Source organism: Humulus lupulus, chromosome 9 (assembly GCF_963169125.1).
Source record: "Humulus lupulus chromosome 9, drHumLupu1.1, whole genome shotgun sequence".
NCBI classification, from domain to species: Eukaryota; Viridiplantae; Streptophyta; class Magnoliopsida; order Rosales; family Cannabaceae; genus Humulus; species Humulus lupulus.
The window spans coordinates 179668415-179682040 of NC_084801.1; positions in this window are offsets into that span (position 1 = coordinate 179668415).

Below are 13626 nucleotides of genomic sequence, written 5' to 3' on the forward strand. Positions count from 1 at the left end.
ATCACACCAACATTATTGGCACTAAATGGATTTTTAAAAATAAAACTGATGAATTTGGTAAAATAATTAGAAATAAGGCTAGGTTGGTGGCACAAGGTTACACACAAGTAGAAGGGGTATACTTTGATGAAACCTTTACCCCTGTTGTTAGACTTGTCTATTAGGCTATTACTAGACGTGGCATGCATTGTTGGTTTTAAACTATACCAAATGGATGTCAAATCTACGTTTTTTAATGGTATATTAAATGAAGAGGCATTTGTTGAACTACTAAAGGGTTTCGAAGATCCACATTTTCTAGATAATATTTTTTAACTCAAAAGGCTCTCTACGGTTTGAAACGAACTCCCTGAGCCTGGTATGAACAGTTAACTCAATTTCTTGTTTTAAATGGTTATAAGAGAGGTGGAGTTGATAAAACTTTTTCCATTAAAAATGTTGATTCTGACATTATTATTGCTCAAATTTATGTCGATGATATTATTTTTGGTTCCACTTCTAACACTCAAGTCCAGGAATTTGTCAAAGCAAATGAAAGATGAGTTTGAGATGAGCATGGTAGGGGAGTTAAATTACTTCCGAGGATTGCAAGTCAAACGGACAGAAGATGGAACCTTCTTCTCTCAAAGTAAGTATGCCAAAAATTTGATCAAGAAATTTGCGATGGAGTTTGCTAAACATGTCTAAACACCATTGGGAACCACGGTCAAACTGACCAAGGATGAAAATGGTGTAAAGGTAGATCCAACATTATACAGAAGCATGATTGGAAGTCTTCTGTATCTCACAGCTAGTCGTCCTGACATCAGCTACAATGTTGGGGTGTGTGCTCGGTATCAAGGGAATCTTTTGGAATCTCATGTGACAGCTGTAAAGCGAATCATTCACTACGTGAATAGTACTCAAGAGTATGGAATTTGGTACTCAAAGGAAACAAACTCTAACCTTGTTTATGTTTAGTGATGATGATTGGGCAGGCAATGCAGATGACAGAAAAAGTACAAGTGGTGATGTTTCTACCTACGGAACAATCTGGTTTCCTAGCACTGCAAGAAACAAAATTCAATCTCCTTGTCAACTACTGAGGCTGAGTACATAGCTTCAAGAAGCTGCTGTACTCAATTATTATGGATGAAAGAAATGATGACATATTATGGGTTTGATCTTGAACATTTGACTATTTTTTGCAATGATACTAGTGAAATTAATATCTCAAAAAATCATGTTCAACACTCTCGCACTAAACATATTGACATTCGTCATCATTTTATCAGAGAACTTGTTGAAAATAAAATTTTCGTCTTAGAATATATTAAGATTGACAAACAAATTGTTGATATTTTCTCAAAATCCCTTGATACAGTTAGGTTTGATTCCCTCAGGAAATCCTTGGAGGTTTGTACTAATTAAATATTGTTTTTGATGTGCCATATCCCTATACTAGAAAATTTTGCTTGATGTCTTCTTGTTCTTGTCGAAAGAGAAAGTCTCAACGTTATGACAAAATGTATTTTTAGTGCATGTTAGACTTTATAGTTAATATATATCATGCACATTTAAAAAAAAAAACAAATCAAAATAAATAGTCCTTCCAACTAATATTCTTCCAAATCAATCTATGTATATAGTGTGTGAGCATATGATCCTTAAAAGGTATTCTCGGGCTCCATTTTAGAATAGAGCTACCTGCATTGTTGTGTGATTGCTATCTTTGAGTAAGTTGGAACTATGTAACAAAAATTATGTAGAAGATACTCTACCACTGATAAAGGCTACCCTCAGTGTAGTGTGAAAGCGTCTGATCTAGGTACTCTTTGAGAAAAAGGCTAAAAATTGCCACATAGGGCAGTGACCCTGAAAAAGGCTAACATTGTTATACAGGGAAATGATCTCTACTTTCACAATCACACACAAATGCTTAAGATATACTGTTGGAAAATTTTGTAAGACTCATACATACTTATTAATTTAGATAAAATATTTTTTTGATAGGAGTAAGTATTTTTTGTTATTTTTTCAATAATAATAATAATCATGATCATTTATATTATCTATATTTACTAACATTGTAGCAAAAATATGCTATGAATTAATGTTTGTTGCTTTCTCCAAGGACAGGGCAAGAAGACATTGGGCACAATCAGAATGAGATATTTTGTGTACTTTTGGTTATTTACTATATACAAAAAATAATAAAAAAAAAATTGAAAATTGAAAGGGGAACCCAATCCATGCGTATCAAAAAGGGCAAGTTGTAACATTTTTTTTGTTTTGTCTTTATAATATTTTTAAGACCAAAAGTTTCCTTTTATGGCATGTTTCCCAATTTGTTTTTGTGTTAATGTTGACAATTTTTTTTGGGGTATTGTCGTGCACTTTGCAAAAGTGTATATTCACATATATTCTAATAAAGGGAATAAGATCAAATCCCTAACTCTCTCATTCTTTATATTCGAACAATTAGGGTCCTATTCTCTCAACTGTCTCCATCCTTCTTCTTCTCTTTTTCGTTTACGGTTTCTCTTTTCCTTGTTGCAATTTTCTTTCTTTCTCTTGCAGCCATGGTGAAAACTAGGGGAAGTGGGTCACGGTCTCTCAAGGACTTGAAGGCTGGCTCTTTGTCTGCATCACCCTCACTCACCAAGAAAAAGGCACGAAAGAGTACCTTATCTCAGCCTAGCCTCATTGACGCAACCACCACCACGAGAAAAGCTGTGGTAATTCTGGACCTCGAAGCCCCCAAAGCTCTACTTGGCCCTCCTTCAACGACGACTCCACTCGCCTCTGTCCCTAGATCTTCAAAAAAGGTCTGAGCATCTCTCTCTGACAATGCCTCTGATCATGAAGTTGCTTTGGCCAAAACACATTCTGACTCCATCGAATCTCCTGATGTTCTTGCACGCAAGAAGAAAAACAAAGGGTGGTTCCAGGTTTCCTCTTCTCGAAAATCCCTAGGTCCAAAGGTTCTCACCATTCGAATTCCACTCCAAAGGCATCTTCTCCCATGGGTTCCACTCCTCTCTCAAAGTTTTGGACAAAGGTGAAGAAAATTCCTCCACCATGTTCCTCCTCTGAACCTGACCCATCTGAAGCATTTGTACCCTCTGATGTTGATCCATTTGAAGATGATTCCTCAATTGATGATAATGTTGCATCCGAAGTTGAATCTGAACCATCAGAGGACCCTTCTATTTCTCCAAAAGTCAAGAAAGCTGTGAAAATTCCCGAGGTTCAAAGAAATTCTTCTGTGGTTCCTAAAGCCATAGCAGGTTCATATTTTAAAGCCCACTCTTTGAATTTATATTTCAATGAAAATGAGAAAAATATGAAGCATTATGTAATGACCCAAAATTACTAATAGGGCTTACGGGTTTTGATTTGTGTGCCGGGAGGGCATAACTGGATTATGTGTCATTTAAATGATTAAATGTATGATCATGTGATAAGCATGCTTATATGATCATTTGGATATATGAGATGCATGATTATGTGTATTAGTATGCATGTAGACCCTGATTAGATTATAAGAGCATATTCGTAATTTTGGCTCGTTCAGGGCATAAATGTATTATTTGTGATAAATTGGTGAGACCATATTATTATGTGGATATATTTGCAGCTTGTGACTCGAGGCAATCCTAGTGAGCGGTTTAGCAGAAAAGTCACGGTGGGGATTTATACCTGACTTGGGGAAGCCTGGGGGTATTTCTGGGAATTTGGGAAATATATTGGAGACTGTTTGATATTGAGGAAAATACTTGGTCATTCGTTAGGTGTTGGGATGTAAGCGGTAATTATTAGGGACACTCGAGGAGTTAGCAGGAAATGGGAACAAATGACCAAAATGCCCTTAGAATGTCTTAAAGGCTTGGTTATGTTTGGGAGGGCAAAATGGTCTTTTGATGTTTAAAAAGGGATAAGTATTAATCTTCCTTTTTGCACTTAGTGGGATTTGTAGAATATAGTGGAAACTGAGGGAAAAAGGAAGAAAGAAGGAAAAAGAGAACACAAAAGCTAACCCCCTTTCTCTCTTACTCGGTTTCTTCTCCCTGCACCATTTCTTGAGAATTTTTGGAGCTGTAATTCAAAGGAGGCTTAGGCTAAGGCTTGGAAATTGGGTCCTTGGTGAAGCTAGGAGGTTCTATTGGAATTAAGTTCAATTAAGGTCAGGTTTCTAGTTTATTTTCTGGGATTGCTGAACTCTGTTGTGTTGAGCCTTGAATCTTAAACTTTGGATGGGAATTCAAGGTATTGAGTGTTGGGAACCGAGGAGCTAAGGACTGGAAGGATACTAAAGGCAACCTAGTTTTGGACTCTCCATTAAAGGTGAGGAATTCTGGGTTTGGTCATTTTGAATTGCTAGGTAGTTTCTGGTTTTCTGATGAGTTCTTGAGTTCAATTCTTGATTTCTTTGTTTGATGGTGCATGTGATTAAGTTTTATATTGTTGGGTTATGTGGGATGAGATGTAGGGGATGGTAGGCTCAATTTTTTGTGTGGTTGAGGTTGGGAGGATTTTTAGGGAGTTTTGGCCTGAGGAAATTCAAAAGAGAAAACCAGAGGTTGAAGACAGCTCCTTGTAGCGCTGGCCTTAGAGCGCTACAGTGCTATGCTTGTTAGGAAAATATGTATTACCTCAATGGAAATAGGTAAGATAATTACAACTCTAAACTAAATATTACAAATAAATATTATTGATTAAAAAGTGTTACAACTCTATGACAAAAATTACATGTAAATATAGAGAAAGAGGTAGAAGATGATAGAAATAGAAGATACAACTCTAAGACAACAAGATACAAATAAACTAGAAGTAGTAGAATGAAAGATATAGAAGAGATTACAACTCTAAAACAAAAGATACATATAAAAGAGTAAATATAGAATAATAGAAGAAATGAAAAGCAATAGAATAAAAGAACAAGAATAAGAACAATGAACTAAGAACTCTCACTCACACAACCAAAGTGAAGAGTGTTGGGGATCACCAACTTGAACAAGGTTCGAAACCTTTGTCCAAAAGCTTATTTCCCCCTAACTCAAGTACTAAGGGATCTCTCACAGATATTGGAAATGCTTTCTGGAATAATCAAGCCTGAAGGTGTTTCTAGCCAAGTGCTCTAATGGATAGAAATGTTGTGTCTTACAAGTGAGCTACAGGCTCCTATTTATAGAAATTTAGAGACACCCTTTGAATTTCAAAATCCACCAACCCCCATGGCTATTACCAATGTTTAATTGGATTAATATGGAATTAAAAAAGAGATTTGGGAGTTATTTGGATTTTTTGAGCCGTTCAACAAAGATTGAAAAAACTGAAAAATTGGTTAGTTTTTGGCCTGTGGCTGCGACCAGAGACATTAGTGGCCGCAGCCACTAGTCTCTGTCCCACAGGCCGCGGCCACCGACCAATTTCAGCACTTAAAAATGTGTTGTTTTTCCAAATGGTTCCAAACCCTCCCAAATGATTTTGTAACTCTCTCTTATAAGAGTCATTGCATTAGTGCATAAAGCAAAGTGTTTTTCAACTTGAACATTACTATAGTGTAATTATCACAAAATTTGTCAAAAATTTGGTTGCACTAGGCATTGAACCATCTTTTCATGATTAACAAATCAATGATAACACACACACCTTTGTGATGTTCACTTCAGACCTCTATGTCTCGCTTTGCACTGTTAATGGCCATGTGCACTTTCCATTCATGGACGTTCTTGAGAATACTCCCAATTCTCATGAGAGGCGGCACCACCCCTAGGTCCATATAGGTAGAATTCTTACAGTATTTTGTTACCAAAAATACTTGTCTTTAAAAGACTGAATTCTATTAAAAAACCTTTCGGTTTTAACCCTCCACTTGGTAACACACAAGTACTCAATATCTCAGATGGGACTTGTTTTGAGTACAACTAATAATTACTCGATTGACTTGTTGTTACCTATTGAACCTAACACTAGTAGAATAACTAGTGTTAAGATAGGTTACCATCAATCATGAATCTCTTTAGGGAGTTTAAGTCCCATCCCTCAAGATGATGCAGCCACTAAATCCCTCATTAGTGGCTTAGTGAAAGGATCCGCCAGATTTTCACTTGTTCTCACATAGGATATTGAGATGAATCCTCTTTGAATCAATTCTCTTACATATCCATGTCTTAGACTAATATGTCCAGACTTCCCATTATACACTCAGTTGTATGCTCTAGCCAATGCCGCTTGGCTATCACAATGTATCTATATAGTAGATACATTATCTTTTATTAGGGGAATCTCTATCAACAGATCCCTTAACCATTCGGCCTCTTTAGCGATAACAGCTAGAGCTATAAACTCTGCTTCCATAGTGGAATGAGATATACAGGTTTGTTTCTTGGAACCCCACGAAATTGCACCTCCACCAAGTGTAAATACCCAACCAGTTGTTGACAAGTTGTCCCCAAGATTGGATATCCAACTTGCATCTGTATATCCTTCTAAAATTGAAGGAAATTTGGAGTAGTGAATGCTTAGTCCTTTGGTTTTGAGATAACCTAGGACTCTTCCAATTGCCTTCCAGTGATCCACACTTGGATTACTTGTAAACCTACTAAGTTTACTTACCGCAAATGCTGTATTAGGTCTAGTACATTGGGCAGGGTACATTAGACTCCCTATAGCACTAGCGTACTCCAATTGAGCCACCGCTCTTCCTTCATTCTTCTCTACCGTAAATACTATATCAGGTCTAGTACATTGGGCAGCGTACATTATACTCCCTATAGCACTAGCGTACTCCAATTGAGCCACCGCTCTTCCTTCATTCTTCTCTAGTTTTACACTATGGTCGAATGGAGTATTGGCATCTTTAACCTTGAGATGGTTAAATTTGTTCAATACTTTCTCAACATAGTGGGCTTGCCCTAACGTAAAACCCCCACTATGTTTCTTTACTTTGATACCGAGTATGGTATCAACTTCTACAAGATCTTTCATCTTGAAGGTTGATGATAGAAACCTCTTCGTTTCTTCTATCCCTTTCATGCTATTACTTAGAATATGCATGTCATACACATATAAGCAAACAATGATAACATATCCCTTACAAGTTTTGGAATACAAACACTTGTCTCCATTGTTATGTCTAAACCCATTAGACATGATGGCTTGATCAAATTTCTCATGCCATTGTTTAGAAGCCAGTTTCAATCCATATAAGGATTTTACAAGTCTACAAACTTTATGTTCATATTTTGGTAGGACAAACCCTTCAGATTGTTCCATATAGACCTCCTCGTTGAGGTCACCATTAAGGAATGCCGTTTTGACATCCATTTGATGAACATACAAGTTATGTATAGAAGCTAAAGCGAACAAAATTCTTATAGAAGTTGTTCTTGCAACAGGCGCATAAGTATCAAAATAATCGATACCCTCCTTTTGCCTAAACCCTTTAGCTACTAATCTAGCTTTGAAGGTTTGGATAATGCCGTCAGTGTGGCATTTTCTCCTAAATACCCACTTACACCCAATTGGCTTAGACCCCGATGGGAGGTTTACCAATTCCCAAGTGTTATTGGATAGAATGGAATCCATCTCATCATTGATAACTTCTTTCCAAAATGCACTATCTCTTGATTGCATAGTTTCTCTATAAGTCTTAGGATCATCCTCAGCAAGAAGTACAATAGTAATTATCCTAATAACTTCCTCTCTATCTCCTTCTACCATGTAGAATGAAATTCGTTGAGAATCTATCTCATCCACTACTAGACTTTTATGATTTTTAAGCCTTTGACTTCTTCTAGGTTCAAAGGGTTGCTTTACATCCTTTTGAGAATTCTCCTCTTGAGAATCAACTTTGGATGTAGAAGCTTGAGAATTGTTCTCATATAACATATTCTCCTTTAGAGATGTTGATGCTTGAGAATTGTTGTCACATAACATATTCTCAAAAAATTCAACTTCTCTAGATTCAATCACAATATTAGACTCTAAGTCTAATAGCCTATAAGCTTTACTATTGTTGGCATAACCAAAAAAAGCACACTTTATGGCTCTTGAACCTAACTTTGTTCTATTAGGTTCGTTTTTCTTGCAATATGAAAGACACCCCCACACTTTGAAGTACCATATGTTGGGTTATCTTCCTTTCCATAACTCATATAAAGATATCTCATTTTTCTTCATCGGTATTCGATTAAGAATGTGTCAAGCGGTTAAAAGCGCTTCACCCATAAGTTGAAGTTCAACTTAGAAAACACCAACATAGAATTGATCATCTCTAGATAAGTCCTATTTTTCCTTTCGGCAACACCATTGTGTTATGGTGTATAAGGTCCAGTGCACTCATGAATTATACCATTTTCTTCACAAAATGTATTGAATTCATTAGAGAAGCACTCTCCTCCTCTATCATTTCTTAGCACCTTAATCTTTTTATTTAGTTGATTTTCAACTTCTAATTTATACAATTTAAAAGCATCAAAAATTCATCTTTATGCTTTAAAAGGAACACATAGGTATATTTACTAAAATCATCTATAAAAGTAAGAAAATACTTTTTACCACCTCTAGTTAAAACACCATTTAATTCACAAAGATCATTATGGATTAAATCTAGTAAATTAGAAGATCTTTCTACACTAGGAAATGGTTTCTTAATCATTTTTGCCTTAACACGTGTGTCACATTTACCATAGTTTTTAATATTGCATACAATCATACCACAATTTACTACTCTTTTCATGGTTGAAAAACCTATATGCGATAGTCTAAGATGCCACAAAAATAAAGAATCATACTCAACAATATAGGCGGAATTAGCATTTTTATTGATAACATTGAAAGTTACATCATTGGTGCACAATTTAAACATTCCCTCTTAAGAGTACCTTTTTCCCAAGAATACATTTGATTTGGTAAGTATAAGTTTACCGAACTCAAAAACGGCTTTAATGCCGGGCTTGCCAAGCAAATCACCACTTACCAAGTTTCTACTCATTTCGGGAATATAAAGTACATTCACTTATGTAACTTTATTGCCTGAGGTGAAGTAGACTTCAATAGTACCTTTGCCAAGTACCTTGGATTTTCCCTCATTGCCCATTTGTATCTCATGGTTGCCCTTGGACTCTTCAAAGGTCTTGAACAATGATTTGTCATAGGTGTCATGGATGGTGGCACATGTATCATACCACCACCCTTTCACCTTGCCTTGGACCGCATTCACCTCAGTAAGGGTAGCAACTATGTTTTCCTCTTGAGTTGCGTTCACCTTAGGTCCTTGTTGGTCTTTTCTATGCCTACACTCTCTAGCATAGTGACCCTTTTTCCCACACACAAAGCAAGGACCTTTCTCGCCCTAAAACTTGTTTGGGTTGGTTTTTGGACCCAAAGGTTTCTCATTACCCTTTTTCCCTTTGTTTTTGGGATGTTTTGGTTGTGACACTGCATTTTCTTTGGAAGTCTCTCCATTAGACCCCTCCACAATTTTATCTCTACATATCAATTCCTCTTCGATTCAAATATGCTTTTGGATCTCCTCCAAAGAATAATCCTCATTTTTATGAAGGATTCTTTTCCTATAGCTCTTCCAAGTTTGTGGTAATTTAGCCACTATAGCACCAACTTGAAAGGCCTCGGGAAGCTCAATCTTTAAAACTTTCAGTTTGTTAACAATTATTTGCAATTCATGAATTTGAGGAAGAATAGATTTATCACCAAAAAATTGAAATCGAAGTATTGAGATATCAAGAACTTTTTGGTACCTTCCTCTTCCGCCTTAAACTTTTTCTCAAGTGCATCCCATATCTCCTTGGCCAATTTGGTCTCGGTGTAGAGGTCATAGAGCCTATCAGAAAGGGCGTTGAGGATATGACCCCTACAAAGGAGATTGTCCTCCTCTCTCTTCCTTCCTTTCTCCACCTCCTTGGGAGTGTCCTTGTCGGATGGCATTGGGAGAGGTTCTAGAGTGGATTCTAGAATGTAGGCGATTTTGAGAGTGGTCAAAAGGAATCTCACCTTGTCTTGCCACCTAGTGAAATTGGACCCATCAAACCTATCCAACCTCACTAGGTCTTGATTCATGATTCTGATGGTCTCACCTTCCATTGAAACAAACAAAGGGATAAGCTTTTGAATGTTAGGAAAATATGTATAGCCTCAATGGAAATAGGTAAGATAATTACAACTCTAAACTAAATATTAAAAATAAATATTATTGATTAAAAAGTGTTACAACTCTATGACAAAAATTACATGTAAATATAGAGAAAGAGGTAGAAGATGATAGAAATAGAAGATACAACTCTAAGACAAAAAGATACAAATAAACTAGAAGTAGTAGAATGAAAGATATAGATGAGATTACAACTCTAAAACAAAAGATACATATAAAAGAGAAAATATAGAATAATAGAAGAAATGAAAAGCAATAGAATAAAAGAACAAGAATAAGAACAATGAACTAAGAACTCTCACTCACACTGCCAAAGTGAAGAGTGTTGGGGATCACCAACTTGAACAAGGTTTGAAACCTTTTTCCAAAAGCTTATTTCCCCCTAACTCAAGCACTAAGGGATCTCTCACAGATATTAGAAACGCTTTCTGGAATAATCAAGCCTAAAGGTGTTTCTAGCCAAGTGCTCTAATGGATAGAAATGTTGTGTCTTACAAGTGAGCTATAGGCTCCTATTTATAGAGTTTAGAGATACCATTTGAATTTCAAATTCCACCAACCCTCATGGCTGTTACCAATGTTTAATTGGTTTAATATGGAATTAAAAAAGAGATTTGGGAGTTATTTGGAATCAAATTCAACCAACCCTCATGAGCCGTTCAACAAAGATTGAAAAAACTGAAAAATTGGTCAGTTTTTGGCCTGTGGCCACGACCAGAGACATTAGTGTTCGCGGCCACTGTTCTCTGTCCCACAGGCTGCGGCCACCAACATTTAGTGGCTGCGGCCACCGACCAATTTCAGCACTTAAAAATGTGCTGTTTTTCCAAACGGTTCCAAACCCTCCCAAATGATTTTGTAACTCTGAAAACATATTGTTGGGGTTAAAATCATATCTCTAACAGCCATTTCATACATGGCTTTATGAAATTCATCTCAATATTGTGTAACAACAAATTTACACAATAAAGGGTAATATTTGGAAGTTACAAATTTGTAACACCAAATATGTTACATTATTTGGATATATCTCATATATCTAAATATTGTAACTCTCTATTATATGTTACAATATGTGACACTCGTTGTCACATTTATTTAATCTAAAACATTATATTATAATATAATATAATATTACATTATATTATAAAATAATATAACAATGCTGGCTCTTTTGGCTCTGCTTGTAGCACTACCCTGCCTTCAAAAGTGGATTTTTGGGTAATTTCTTAGGGCTTTTGCCCGGGGGCTCAGGGTTTGATTCCACCACCCCGTTTGGTGGAATTAGGGCTTCCTGAGGGCTCGGGATTGGTCCCGAGGTTAGGTTACAGAATTAAAGTTTAGTGATGGTTCTAATTTATGGTTGTGACTAGGTGTACGCTAGGGCTCGGATGGGATCGCGCTTGAAAGTCGATTTCATTAGTCAAAGCTATTGGAATCAAAGGTAAGAAACTACACCCGATTATATGAGTATGTTGGGAGAAAGAGCTCCCTATATTTGTATGTAATGTCATGAGATGGTATTATACCATGGGGACATGTGATAAACGGCGTAAAAGTGCCGGAATCAATATTTGCACACAGGGAGCAGCTCGACCACTGGTTGCTGAGGTTAAGTACATAATCACTGAGCTTGGCCTAAGCGAGCCAAAGTCAGTGGGATAATCAGAGGGTGCGGCCTAAGGGTGTCAACCTTGGATTTTGACATGATATGTTTAATGTTGTTTAATTAATGAATGTGACGATTTTGTTATCTGAATAACTGATTATAGGCTTGTAGTTTGATATCACTATTTATGTGAGCTGTATGACTTGTTGTATATCTGATTGGTGATTTATGAGATATCTGGCTGTCGTTTATTGTTTATACTCTGTATTATGGTTTTCTGGCTGGGCCATGGCTCATGGGGGCTACGTGGTGCAGGTAAAAGGCAAGAGCAAGGTAGATCAGTCCTGAGTTGGAGAGCTTTGAGGATGAATGTACATAGTCAGCTGATCGGCCGTCACGATCGAGGAGTGGTACAGGACAGGAGAAGCATAAATGTCAGTTTTTCCTTAGAGTGGCCAGTACTTGTTTACAACCTGAATTTTTTTGTAAATAGTCTTTGAAAATCTATTTCTTTTGGGATCCCATGTACAAAATGTTTAATTAAATGAAATGTATCTTTTATGACCCAAAACCTTTTAACCCTAGTTCAATTATAGTTGCAGTAACACGTTTCTAACTAAATGACTTGATTAGCAAGTCTTGGACCTTTATAAACACACAGTGTAATGGTCTTGGCTACCCAGGGCGTTACACATTATGTGCATAGAGATGTTATTTCGAGAAAAAAAATTCTTTCTCTGCACATAGAGTATTTGGGGTCATTAAGAATATTGATGATAGAAGGTGGTTGGGATATTTAACTGGGTTTGGTAGTTTTGTCCCTCAGGTTGTTCAGGAATTATATGCTAATCTTAATGATGAATTGTTTGATAGCAAGTCTTTTATATTTGGTCAAGTTTATGTTCGGGGTCATTGGTATTTGTTTAGTGGTGTTGAAATTGCCAAGGTACTCAATGTGCCTTCTGTTATTACCAATGATGTGGTGGATTTCAACAAAGATAAGGTATTATCTGACTTAGTGGGACAAAATATGGTTTAGGAACAACACTCGGTTCTCAAAGTGACCCGTCTTACTCATTACTACGCTGTGCTTCGCAAATTTTCCATCAACAACTGGATTCCCGCCACTCATTCATCCACCATTACCTTTGACATGACCTTCTTTCTGTTTAAAGTTGGGACTGGTCTCCAAGTTGGTCTTGCTGCTCTAATATTTTATCAGATCACTGCCTTAATAAATGCCAAAAAGAAAGGCCAATATTTGGTGTTTCCTCATTTGATCTACAAGTTGCTTGATTCTCAAAGGCCTCTCCGATTGGAATATGAAATCGTGACACCTCCCACTGCTGGTCTAGATTACAAACTCAAGAAGGAGTCATCATCTGCCAAGAAGACTAAAGGAATTGATCTCAAGGCTGACGATGCTGATTTTGTCGTCACTAAACTCGCTGGTGTCAAGACCACTCTGGAAACTGTTCAAACAGAAGTTCGGAGTCTCCAGAATTGTCTCTTGACCATAGAGCAACTTCAGCACACCATGATGCCTCAACTTGCTGGTGGTCCTTCCAAATGATGCCATCTGTCCCTCTTTATGTTTTGGTTGCACCATTTTTGGTTTAAATAAATTGTAAAATAACGCTTTTGTGTCTTTTCATTTGACTTCTTTTGTTTGTGTTTGTTTTCCTCCTTTGGCTTATTGATAGACAACAAGGGGGAGAAATGTTTTTCTTTTATGTTTATTTTGTCATTGGGATATTGATTATCTTGTTTGTTATTGATTTTTATTGTTGTTATTGAGATAACTATCACATGGGGAGTAATTACATTACTATCTTGCTCTAACCTATTTGTCTTTGTAGGG